Source organism: Chiloscyllium plagiosum, unplaced genomic scaffold (genome assembly GCF_037043375.1).
Source record: "Chiloscyllium plagiosum isolate Xiang-an unplaced genomic scaffold, Cpla_swu_hap1 HiC_scaffold_20, whole genome shotgun sequence".
Taxonomy (NCBI): domain Eukaryota; kingdom Metazoa; phylum Chordata; class Chondrichthyes; order Orectolobiformes; family Hemiscylliidae; genus Chiloscyllium; species Chiloscyllium plagiosum.
In genome coordinates this window covers 38,762,081-38,775,162 of record NW_028270158.1, presented here as the reverse complement: position 1 = coordinate 38,775,162, position 13,082 = coordinate 38,762,081, and positions in this window count along the sequence as shown.

Genomic DNA, 13,082 nt, shown 5'->3' with positions numbered 1-13,082 from the left:
ATGGAGCATTGGAGTGACTGAGCTAAGATGGAGTATTGGAATGAATGAGGAAAGATGGAACATTGGCGTGAGTGAGCTAAGATGGAGTATTGGAGTGAATGAGCAAAGATGGAGTATTGGAGTGAGTGAGCAAAGATGGAGCTTTGGAGTGAATGAGCAAAATGGAGTATTGAGTGAGTGAGCAAAGATGGAGCATTGGAGTGAGTGAGCTAAGATGGAGTATTGGAGTGAGTGAGCAAACATGGAGCATTAGAGTGAGTGAGCAAAGATGGAGTTTTGGAGTAAGTGTGCAAAGATAGAGTATTCGAGGGAGTGAGCAAAGATGGAGCTTTGGAGTGAGTGAGCTAAGATGGAGTATTGGAGAGAGTGAGCAAAGATGGAGCATTAGAGTGAGTGAGCAAAGCTGGGGCATTGGAGTGAGTGAGCAAAGATAGAGTATTGGAGTGAGTGAGCAAAGATGGAGTTTTGGAGTGAGTGAGCAAAGATGGAGTATTGGAGTGAGTGAGCAAAGATGGAGTATTGGAGTGAGTGAGCAAAGCTGGGGCATTGGAGTGAGTGAGCAAAGATAGAGTATTGGAGTGAGTGAGCAAAGATGGAGCATTGGAGTGAATGAGCAAAATGTAGTATTGAGTGAGTGAGCAAAGATGGAGTATTGGAGTGAATGAGCTAAGATGGAGTATTGAGTGAGTGAGCAAAGATGGAGTATTGGAGTGAATGAGCAAAGATGGATTATTGAGTGAGTGAGCAAAGATGGAGTATTGGAGTGAATGAGCTAAGATGGAGTATTGAGTGAGTGAGCAAAGATGGAGTATTGAAGTGAGTCAGCAAAGATGGAGTATTGAGTGAGTGAGCAAAGATGGCGTATTGGAGTGAATGAGCAAAGATGGAGAATAAGAGTGAGTGAGCAAAGATGGAGCTTTGGAGTGAGTGAGCACAGATGGAGCTTTGGAGTGAGTGAGCAAAGATAGAGTATTCGAGTGAGTGAGTAAAGCTGGGCATTGGAGTATTGGAGTGAGTGAGCAAAGCTGGGGCATTGGAGTGAGTGAGCAAAGATAGAGTATTGGAGTGAGTGAGCAAAGATGGAGCATTGGAGTGAATGAGCAAAATGGAGTATTGAGTGAGTGAGCAAAGATGGAGTATTGGAGTGAATGAGCAACAATGGATTATTGAGTGAGTGAGCAAAGATGGAGTATTGGAGTGAGTGAGCAAAGCTGGGGCATTGGAGTGAGTGAGCAAAGATAGAGTATTGGAGTGAGTGAGCAAAGATGGAGCATTGGAGTGAATGAGCAAAATGGAGTATTGAGTGAGTGAGCAAAGATGGAGTATTGGAGTGAATGAGCAAAGATGGATTATTGAGTGAGTGAGCAAAGATGGAGTATTGGAGTGAATGAGCTAAGATGGAGTATTGAGTGAGTGAGCAAAGATGGAGTATTGAAGTGAGTCAGCAAAGATGGAGTATTGAGTGAGTGAGCAAAGATGGCGTATTGGAGTGAATGAGCAAAGATGCAGAATTAGAGTGAGTGAGCAAAGATGGAGCTTTGGAGTGAGTGAGCACAGATGGAGCTTTGGAGTGAGTGAGCAAAGATAGAGTATTCGAGTGAGTGAGCAAAGCTGGGGCATTGGAGTGAGTGAGCAAAGATGGTGTATTGGAGTGAATGAGCAAAGACCGGGTCACGGAGTATTGGAGTGAATGAGCAAAGATGGAGTATTGGAGTGAGTGAGAAAAAGTGGGGCATTGGAGTGAGTGAGCAAAGTTGGAGTATTGGAGTGAATGTGCTAAGATGGAGCATTGGCGAGAGTGAGCAAAGATGGAGCATTGGAGTGAGTGAGCTAAGATGGAGCATTGGAGTGAGTGAGCAAAGATGGAGCAATGGAGTGAGTGAGCTAAGATGGAGTATTGGAATGAATGAGGAAAGATGGAACATTGGCATGAGTGAACACAGATGGAGTATTGGAGTGAATGAGCAAAGATGGAGTATTGGAGTTAGTGAGCAAATATGGAGCATTAGAGTGAGTGAGCAAAGCTGGGGCATTGGAGTGAGTGAGCAAAGATGGTGTATTGGAGTGAATGAGCAAAGACCGGGTCACGGAGTATTGGAGTGAATGAGGAAAGATGGAACATTGGCATGAGTGAACACAGATGGAGTATTGGAGTGAATGAGCAAAGATGGAGTATTGGAGTTAGTGAGCAAACATGGAGCATTAGAGTGAGTGAGCAAAGCTGGGGCATTGGAGTGAGTGAGCAAAGATAGAGTATTGGAGTGAGTGAGCAAAGATGGAGCATTGGAGTGAGTGAGCTAAGATGGAGTATTGGAATGAATGAGGAAAGATGGAACATTGGCATGAGTGAACACAGATGGAGTATTGGAGTGAATGAGCAAAGATGGAGTATTGGAGTTAGTGAGCAAACATGGAGCATTAGAGTGAGTGAGCAAAGCTGGGGCATTGGAGTGAGTGAGCAAAGATGGTGTATTGGAGTGAAGGAGCAAAGACCGGGTCACGGAGTATTGGAATGAATGAGGAAAGATGGAACATTGGCATGAGTGAACACAGATGGAGTATTGGAGTGAATGAGCAAAGATGGAGTATTGGAGTTAGTGAGCAAACATGGAGCATTAGAGTGAGTGAGCAAAGCTGGGGCATTGGAGTGAGTGAGCAAAGATAGAGTATTGGAGTGAGTGAGCAAAGATGGAGCTTTGGAGTGCGTGTGCAAAGATAGAGTATTCGAGGGAGTGAGCAAAGATGTAGCTTTGGAGTGAGTGAGCTAAGATGGAGTATTGGAGTGAGTGAGCAAAGATGGAGCATTAGAGTGAGTGAGCAAAGCTGGGGCATTGGAGTGAGTGAGCAAAGATAGAGTATTGGAGTGAGTGAGCAAAGATGGAGCTTTGGAGTGAGTGAGCAAAGATGGAGTATTGGAGTGAGTGAGCAAAGCTGGGGCATTGGAGTGAGTGAGCAAAGATAGAATATTGGAGTGTGTGAGCAAAAATGGAGCATTGGAGTGAGTGAACACAGATGGAGCTTTGGAGTGAATGAGCAAAATGGAGTATTGAGTGAGTGAGCAAAGATGTAGTATTGGAGTGAATGAGCAAAGATGGATTATTGAGTGAGTGAGCAAAGTTGGAGTATTGGAGGGAATGAGCAAAGATGGAGTATTGGAGTTAGTGAGCAAACATGGAGCATTAGAGTGAGTGAGCAAAGATGGAGCTTTGGAGTGAGTGTGCAAAGATAGAGTATTCGAGGGAGTGAGCAAAGATGGAGCTTTGGAGTGAGTGAGCTAAGATGGAGTATTGGAGGGAATGAGCAAAGATGGAGTATTGGAGTTTGTGAGCAAACATGGAGCATTAGAGTGAGTGAGCAAAGATGGAGCTTTGGAGTGAGTGTGCAAAGATAGAGTATTCGAGGGAGTGAGCAAATATGGAGCTTTGGAGTGAGTGAGCTAAGATGGAGTATTGGAGTGAGTGAGCAAAGCTGGGGCATTGGAGTGAGTGAGCAAAGATAGAATATTGGAGTGTGTGAGCAAAGATGGAGCATTGGAGTGAGTGAGCACAGATGGAGCTTTGGAGTGAATGAGCAAAATGGAGTATTGAGTGAGTGAGCAAAGATGTAGTATTGGAGTGAGTGAGAAAAAGTGGGGCATTGGAGTGAGTGAGTAAAGTTGGAGTATTGGAGTGAATGTGCTAAGATGGAGCATTGGCGTGAGTGAGCAAAGATGGAGCATTGGAGTGAGTGAGCAAAGATGGAGTATTGGAATGAATGAGGAAAGATGGAACATTGGCGTGAGTGAGCTAAGATGGAGTATTGGAGTGAATGAGCAAATATGGAGTATTGGAGTGAGTGAGCAAACATGGAGCATTAGAGGGAGTGAGCAAAGATGGAGCTTTGGAGTGAGTGTGCAAAGATAGAGTATTCGAGGGAGTGAGCAAAGATGGAGCTTTGGAGTGAGTGAGCTAAGATGGAGTATTGGAGAGAGTGAGCAAAGATGGAGCATTTGAGTGAGTGAGCAAAGCTGGGGCATTGGAGTGAGTGAGCAAAGATAGAGTATTGGAGTGAGTGAGCAAAGATGGAGCTTTGGAGTGAGTGAGGAAAGATGGAGTATTGGAGTGAGTGAGCAAAGCTGGGGCATTGGAGTGAGTGAACAAAGATAGAATATTGGAGTGTGTGAGCAAAGATGGAGCATTGGAGTGAATGAGCACAGATGGAGCTTTGGAGTGAATGAGCCAAATGCAGTATTGAGTGAGTGAGCAAAGATGTAGTATTGGAGTGAGTGAGTAAAGATAGAGTATTGGAGTGAGTGAGCAAAGATGGAGCATTGGAGTGAGTGAGCAAAGATAGGGTATTCGAGTGAGTGAGCTAAGATGAGGCATTGGAGGCAGTGAGCAAAGCTGGGGCATTGGAGTGAGTGAGCAAAGATGGAGCATTGGAGTGAGTGAGCTAAGATGGTGTATTGGACTGAATGAGCAAAGACCGAGTAACGGAGTATTGGAGAGAATGAGCAATGATGGAGTATTGAAGTGAGTGAGAAAAAGTGGGGCACTGGGGTGAGTGAGCAAAGGTGGAGTATTGGAGTGAATGAGCAAAGATGGAGCATTGGAGTGAGTGAGCACAGATGGAGCTTTGGAGTGAATGAGCAAAATGGAGGTTTGAGTGAGTGAGCAAAGATGGAGTATTGAAGTGAGTCAGCAAAGATGGAGTATTGGAGTAAGTGAGCAAAGATGGGGCATTGGAGTGAGTGAGCAAAGATGGTGCTTTGGAGTGAGTGAGCACAGATGGAGCTTTGGAGTGGGTGAGCAAAGATAGAGTATTCGAGTGAGTGAGCAAAGCTGGGGCATTGGAGTGAGTGAGCAAAGATGGTGTATTGGAGTGAATGAGCAAAGACCGGGTCACGGAGTATTGGAGTGAAAGAGCAAAGATGGAGTATTGGAGTGAGTGAGAAAAAGTGGGGCATTGAAGTAGGTGAGCAAAGTTGGAGTGTTGGAGTGAATGTGCTAAGATGGACCATTGGCTTGAGTGAGCAAAGATGGAGCATTGGAGTGAGTGAGCTAAGATGGAGTATTGGACTGAATGAGGAAAGGTGGAACATTGGCATGAGTGAGCTAAGATGGAGTATTGGAGTGAATGAGCAAAGATGGAGTATTGGAGTTAGTGAACAAACATGGAGTATTAGAGTGAGTGAGCAAAGATGGAGCATTAGAGTGAGTGAGCAAAGCTGGGGCATTGGAGTGAGTGATCAAACATGGAGCATTGGAGTCAGTGAGCACAGATGGATCTTTGGAGTGAGTGAGCAAAGATAGAGTATTCGTGTGAGTGAGTTTAGATGGAGTGTTGGAGTGAGTGATCTAAGATGGAGTATTGGAGTGAGTGAGCAAAGCTTGAGTATTGGATGAGTTAACAAAGATGGAGCATTGGAATCAGTGAGCTAAGATGGAGTATTGGCGTGAGTGAGCAAAGATGGAGCATTGGAGTGAGTGAGCAAAGATGGAGTATTGTAGTGAGTGAGCAAAGATAGAGTATTCGATTGAGTGAGCAAAGATGGGGCATTGGAGTGAGTGAGCAAAGTTTAAGCATTGTAGTGAGTTAGCAAAGATGGAGGTTTGGAGTGAGTGAGCTAAGATGGTGTATTGGAGTGAATGAGCAAAGACGGAGTAACGGAGTATTGGAGTGAGTGAGCAAAGATGGAGCATTGGAGTGAATGATCAAAGATGGAGTATTGGAGTGAATGAGCTAAGATGGAGTATTGGAGAGAGTGAGCAAAGATGGAGTATTGGAGTGAATAAGCAAAGATAGAGTATTGGAGTGAGTGAGCAAAGATGGAGTATTGGAGTGTGTGAGCATGATGAAGAATTAGAGTGAGTGAGCAAAGCTGGGACATTGGAGTGAGTGAGCAAAGATAGAGTATTGGAGTGAGTGAGCAATGATGGAGTATTGGAGTGAGTGAGCAAAGAAGGAGCATTGGAGTGAGTGAGCCAAAGATGGAGCTTTGGAGTGAGTGAGCAAAGATGGAGTATTGGAGTGAGTGAGCAAAGATGGAGTATTGGAGTGAATGAGCAAAGATGGAGTATTGGAGTGAGTGAGCAAAGATGGAGTATTGGAGTGAGTGAGCAAAGATGGAGCATTAGAGTGAGTGAGCAAACTGGGGCATTGGAGTGAGTGAGCAAAGATAGAGTATTGGAGTGAGTGAGCAGAGATGGAGCTTTGGAGTGAGTGAGCAAAGATGGAGCTTTGGAGTGAGTGAGCAAAGATAGAGTATTCGAGTGAGTGAGCAAAGATAGAGTATTCGAGTGAGTGAGCTTAGATGGAGTTTTGGAGAGAGTGAGCTAAGATGGAGTATTGGAGTGAGTGAGCAAAGATGGAGCATTAGAGTGAGCGAGCAAAGCTGGGGCATTGGAGTGAGTGATCAAACATGGAGCATTGGAGTGAGTGAGCAAAGATGGAGCATTGGAGAGAGTGAGCAAAGCAGGGGCATTGGAGTGAGTGAGCAAAGATGGAGCATTGGAGTGAGTGAGCTAAGATGGGGCATTGGAGTGAGTGAGCAAAGATGGAGCTTTGGAGTGAATGTGTAAAGATGGAGCATTGGAGTGAGTGAGCTAAGATGGTGTATTGGAGTGAGTTAGCAAAGATGGAGCATTGGAGTGAGTGAGCTAAGATGTAGTATTCGATTGAGTGAGCAAAGATGGAGCATTGGAGAGAGTGAGCAAAGATGGGGCATTGGAGTGAGTGAGCTAAGATGTAGTATTGGATTGAGTGAGCAAAGATGGAGCATTGGAGAGAGTGAGCAAAAATGGAGTATTGGAGTGAGTGAGCATAGATAGAGTATTCGAGTGAGTGAGCAAAGATGGGGCATTGGAGTGAGTGAGCAAAGTTGAAACATTGGAGTGAGTTAGCAAAGATGGAGCATTGGAGTGAGTGAGCTAAGATGTAGTATTGGATTGAGTGAGCAAAGATGGAGCATTGGAGAGAGTGAGCAAAAATGGAGTATTGGAGTGAGTGAGCATAGATAGAGTATTCGAGTGAGTGAGCAAAGATGGGGCATTGGAGTGAGTGTGTAAAGATGGAGCATTGGAGTGAGTGAGCTAAGATGGTGTATTGGAGTGAGTGAGCAAAGTTGGAGCATTGGAGTGTGTGAGCAAAAATGGAGTATTGAGTGAGTGAGCAAAGATGAAGTTTTTGAGTGAATGAGCAAAATGGAGTATTGAGTGAGTGAGCAAAAATGGAGTAGTGGAGTGAATGAGCTAAGATGTCGTAATGAGTGAGTGAGCAAAGATGGAGTATTGGAGTGAGTGAGCAAAGATGGAGTGTTGGAGTGAGTGAGCAAAGTTGGAGTATTGGAGTGAATGAGCTAAGATGGAGTATTGAGTGAGTGAGCAAAGATGGAGTATTGGAGTGAGTGAGCTAAGATGGAGTATTGGAGTGAGTGAGCAAAGATGGAGCATTAGAGTGAGTGAGCACAGATGGAGCTTTGGAGTGAGTGAGCAAAGAAAGAGTATTCGTGTGAGTGAGCAAAGATAGAGTATTCGAGTGAGTGAGCTAAGATGGTGCATTGGAGTGAGTGAGCAAAGCTGGGGCATTGGAGAGAGTGAGCAAAGATGGAGCATTGGAGTGAATGAGCAACGATGGAGTATTGCAGTGAATGAGCTAAGATGGAGTATTGGAGTGAGTGAGCAAAGATGGAGTATTAGAGTGAGTGAGCAAAGATGGAGCATTGGAGTGAGTGAGCAAAGATGGAGCTTTGGAGTGTGTGAGCAAAGATGGAGCTTTGGAGTGAGTGAGCAAAGATAGAGTATTCGAGTGAGTGAGCAAAGATGAAGTATTGGAGTGAATATGCAAAGATGGAGTATTGGAGTGAGTGAGCAAAGATGGAGTATTGGAGTGAGTGCGCAAAGATGGAGCATTAGAGTGAGTGAGCAAAGCTGGGGCATTGGAGTGAGTGAGCAAAGATAGAGTATTGGAGTGAGTGAGCAGAAATGGAGCTTTGGAGTGAGTGAGCAAAGATGGAGCATTGGAGTGAGTGAGCAAAGATGGAGCTTTGGAGTGAGTGAGCAAAGATGGAGCTTTGGAGTGAGTGAACAAAGAGAGAGTATTCGAGTGATTGAGCTTAGATGGAGTATTGGAGTGAGTGAGCTAAGATGGAGTATTGGAGTGAGTGAGCAAAGATGGAGCTTTGGAGTGAGTGAGCAAAGCTGGGGCATCGGAGTGAGTGATCAAACATGGAGCATTGGAGTGAGTGAGCACAGATGGAGCTTTGGAGTGAGTGAGCAAAGATAGAGTATTCGTGTGAGTGAGCTTAGATGGAGTGTTGGAGTGAGTGAGCAAAGATGGAGTATTGGAGTGAGTGAGCAAAGATGGAGCATTAGAGTGAGTGAGCAAAGCTGGGGCATTGGAGTGAGTGAGCAAAGATAGAGTATTGGAGTGAGTGAGCAGAGATGGAGCTTTGGAGTGAGTGAGCAAACATGGAGTATTGGAGTGAATGAGCTAAGATGGAGTAATGGAGTGAGTGAGCAAAGATGGAGTATTGGAGTGAGTGAGCAAAGATAGAGTATTCGAGTGAGTGAGCTTAGATGGAGTATTGGAGTGAGTGAGCTAAGATGGAGTATTAGAGTGAGTGAGCAAAGATGGAGCATTAGAGTGAGTGAGCAAAGCTGGGGCTTTGGAGTGAGTGATCAAACATGGAGAATTGGAGTGAGTGAGCACAGATGGAGCTTTGGAGTGAGTGAGCAAAGAAAGAGTATTCGTGTGAGTGAGCAAAGATAGAGTATTCGAGTGAGTGAGCTAAGATGGTGCATTGGAGTGAGTGAGCAAAGCTGGGGCATTGGAGTGAGTGAGTAAAGATGGAGTATTGCAGTGAATGAGCTAAGATGGAGTATTGGAGTGAGTGAGCAAAGCTGGGGCATTGGAGTGAGTGAGCAAAGATGGAGCATTGGAGTGAATGAGCAACGATGGAGTATTGCAGTGAATGAGCTAAGATGGAGTATTGGAGTGAGTGAGCAAAGCTGGGGCATTGGAGTGAGTGAGCAAAGATGGAGCATTGGAGTGAGTGAGCAAAGATGGGGCATTGGAGTGAGTGAGCAAAGCTGGGGCATTGGAGTGAGTGAGCAAAGATGGAGCATTGGAGTGAGTGAGCAAAGATGGGGCATTGGAGTGAGTGAGCAAAGATGGAGTATTAGAGTGAGTGAGCAAAGATGGAGCATTGGAGTGAGTGAGCAAAGATGGGGCATTGGAGTGAGTGAGCAAAGATGGAGCATTGGAGTGAGTGAGCAAAGATGGAGCTTTGGAGTGAGTGAGCAAAGATGGAGCTTTGGAGTGAGTGAGCAAAGATAGAGTATTCGAGTGAGTGAGCAAAGATGAAGTATTGGAGTGAATGAGCAAAGATGGAGTATTGGAGTGAGTGAGCAAAGATGGAGTATTGGAGTGAGTGAGCAAAGATGGAGCATTAGAGTGAGTGAGCAAAGCTGGGGCATTGGAGTGAGTGAGCAAAGATAGAGTATTGGAGTGAGTGAGCAGAGATGGAGTTTTGGAGTGAGTGAGCAAAGATGGAGTAATGGAGTGAGTGAGCAAAGATGGAGCATTAGAGTTTTGGAGTGAGTGAGCAAAGATAGAGTATTCGAGTGAGTGAGCTTAGATGGAGTATTTGAGTGAGTGAGCTAAGATGGAGTATTAGAGTGAGTGAGCAAACATGGAGTATTGGAGTGAATGAGCTAAGATGGAGTAATGGAGTGAGTGAGCAAAGATGGAGTATTGGAGTGAGTGAGCAAAGATAGAGTATTCGAGTGAGTGAGCTTAGATGGAGTATTGGAGTGAGTGAGCTAAGATGGAGTATTAGAGTGAGTGAGCAAAGATGGAGCATTAGAGTGAGTGAGCAAAGCTGGGGCTTTGGAGTGAGTGTTCAAACATGGAGAATTGGAGTGAGTGAGCACAGATGGAGCTTTGGAGTGAGTGAGCAAAGAAAGAGTATTCGTGTGAGTGAGCAAAGATAGAGTATTCGAGTGAGTGAGCTAATATGGTGCATTGGAGTGAGTGAGCAAAGCTGGGGCATTGGAGTGAGTGAGCAAAGATGGAACATTGGAGTGAATGAGCAACGATGGAGTATTGCAGTGAATGAGCTAAGATGGAGTATTGGAGTGAGTGAGCAAAGCTGGGGCATTGGAGTGAGTGAGCAAAGATGGAGCATTGGAGTCAGTGAGCAAAGATGGAGCATTGGAGTGAGTGAGCAAAGATGGGGCATTGGAGTGAGTGAGCAAAGATGGAGCATTGGAGTGAGTGAGCAAAGTTGGAGCTTTGGAGTGAGTGAGCAAAGATGGAGCTTTGGAGTGAGTGAGCAAAGATAGAGTATTCGAGTGAGTGAACAAAGATGAAGTATTGGAGTGAATGAGCAAAGATGGAGTATTGGAGTGAGTGAGCAAAGATGGAGTATTGGAGTGAGTGAGCAAAGATGGAGCATTAGAGTGAGTGAGCAGAGATGGAGCTTTGGAGTGAGTGAGCAAAGATGGAGTAATGGAGTGAGTGAGCAAAGATGGAGCATTAGAGTTTTGGAGTGAGTGAGCAAAGATAGTGAATTCGAGTGAGTGAGCTTAGATGGAGTATTGGAGTGAGTGAGCTAAGATGGAGTATTAGAGTGAGTGAGCAAAGATGGAGCATTAGAGTGCGTGAGCAAAGCTGGGGCATTGGAGTGAGTGATCAAACATGGAGCATTGGAGTGAGTGAGCACAGATGGAGCTTTGGAGTGAGTGAGCAAAGATAGAGTATTCGAGTGAGTGAGCTTAGATGGAGTATTGGAGTGAGTGAGCTAAGATGGAGTATTAGAGTGAGTGAGCAAAGATGGAGCATTAGAGTGAGTGAGCAAAGCTGGGGCATTGGAGTGAGTGATCAAACATGGAGCATTGGAGTCAGTGAGCACAGATGGCGCTTTGGAGTGAGTGAGCAAAGATAGAGTATTCGTGTGAGTGAGCTTAGATGGAGTGTTGGAGTGAGTGATCTAAGATGGAGTATTGGAGTGAGTGAGCAAAGCTGGAGCACTGGATGAGTTAACAAAGATGGAGCATTGGAATCAGTGAGCTAAGATGGAGTATTGGCGTGAGTGAGCAAAGATGGAGCATTGGAGTGAGTGAGCAAAGATGGAGTATTGTAGTGAGTGAGCAAAGATAGAGTATTCGATTGAGTGAGCAAAGATGGGGCATTGGAGTGAGTGAGCAATGATAGAGTATTCGAGTGAGTGAGCAAAGATGGGGCATTGGAGTGAGTGGGCAAAGATGGGGCATTTGAGTGAGTGAGCAAAGTTTAAGCATTGTAGTGAGTTAGCAAAGATGGAGGTTTGGAGTGAGTGAGCTAAGATGGTGTATTGGAGTGAATGAGCAAAGACGGAGTAACGGAGTATTGGAGTGAGTGAGCAAAGAGGGAGCATTGGAGTGAAGGATCAAAGATGGAGTATTGGAGTGAATGAGCTAAGATGGAGTATTGGAGAGAGTGAGCAAAGATGGAGTATTGGAGTGAATGAGCAAAGATAGAGTATTGGAGTGAGTGAGCAAAGATGGAGTATTGGAGTGTGTGAGCATGATGGAGAATTAGAGTGAGTGAGCAAAGCTGGGACATTGGAGTGAGTGAGCAAAGATAGAGTATTGGAGTGAGTGAGCAATGATGGAGTATTGGAGTGAGTGAGCAAAGAAGGAGCATTGGAGTGAGTGAGCCAAAGATGGAGCTTTGGAGTGAGTGAGTAAAGATGGAGCTTAGGAGTGAGTGAGCAAAGATGGAGTATTGGAGTGAGTGAGCAAAGATGGAGTATTGGAGTGAATGAGCAAAGATGGAGTATTGGAGTGAGTGAGCAAAGATGGAGTATTGGAGTGAGTGAGCAAAGATGGAGCATTAGAGTGAGTGAGCAAACTGGGGCATTGGAGTGAGTGAGCAAAGATAGAGTATTGGAGTGAGTGAGCAGAGATGGAGCTTTGGAGTGAGTGAGCAAAGATGGAGCTTTGGAGTGAGTGAGCAAAGATAGAGTATTCGAGTGAGTGAGCTTAGATGGAGTATTGGAGAGAGTGAGCTAAGATGGAGTACTGGAGTGAGTGAGCAAAGATGGAGCATTAGAGTGAGTGAGCAAAGCTGGGGCATTGGAGTGAGTGATCAAACATGGAGCATTGGAGTGAGTGAGCACAGATGGAGCTTTGGAGTGAGTGAGCAGAGATGGAGCTTTGGAGTGAGTGTGCAAAGATAGAGTATTTGTGCGAGTGAGCTAAGATGGAGTATTGGAGTGAGTGATCTAAAATGGAGTATTGGAGTGAGTGAGCAAAGCTGGAGCATTGGATGAGTTAACAAAGATAGAGCATTGGAATGAGTGAGCTAAGATGGAGTACTGGCCTGAGTGAGCAAAGATGGAGTATTGGAGTGAGTGAGCAAAGATTGAGTATTCGATTGAGTGAGCAAAGATGGGGCATGGGAGTGAGTGAGCAAAGATAGAGTATTCGAGTGAGTGAGCTAAGATGGGGCATTGGAGTGAGTGAGCAAAGCCGGGGCATTGGAGTGAGTGAGCAAAGTTGAAGCATTGGAGTGAGTTAGCAAAGATTGAGCATTGGAGTGAGTGAGCTAAGATGGTGTATTGGAGTGAATGAGCAAAGACGGAGTAACGGAGTATTGGAGTGAATGAGCAAAGATGGAGTATTGGAGTGAATGAGCTAAGATGGAGTATTGGAGTGAATGAGCAAAGGTGGAGCATTGGACTGAGTTAGCAAAGATGGAGCATTGGAGTGAGTGAGCAAAGATGGAGCATTGGAGAGAGTGAGCAAAGCAGGGGCATTGGAGTGAGTGAGCAAAGATGGAGCATTGGAGTGAGTGAGCTAAGATGGGGCATTGGAGTGAGTGAGCAAAGATGGAGCTTTGGGGTGAGTGTGTAAAGATGGAGCATTGGAGTGAGTGAGCTAAGATGGTGTATTGGAGTGAGTTAGCAAAGATGGAGCATTGGAGTGAGTGAGCTAAGATGTAGTATTGGATTGAGTGAGCAAAGATGGAGCATTGGAGAGATTGAGCTAAGATGGGGCATTGGAGTGAGTGAGCAAAGATAGAGTATTCGAGTGAGTGAGCTAAGATGGGGCATTGGAGTG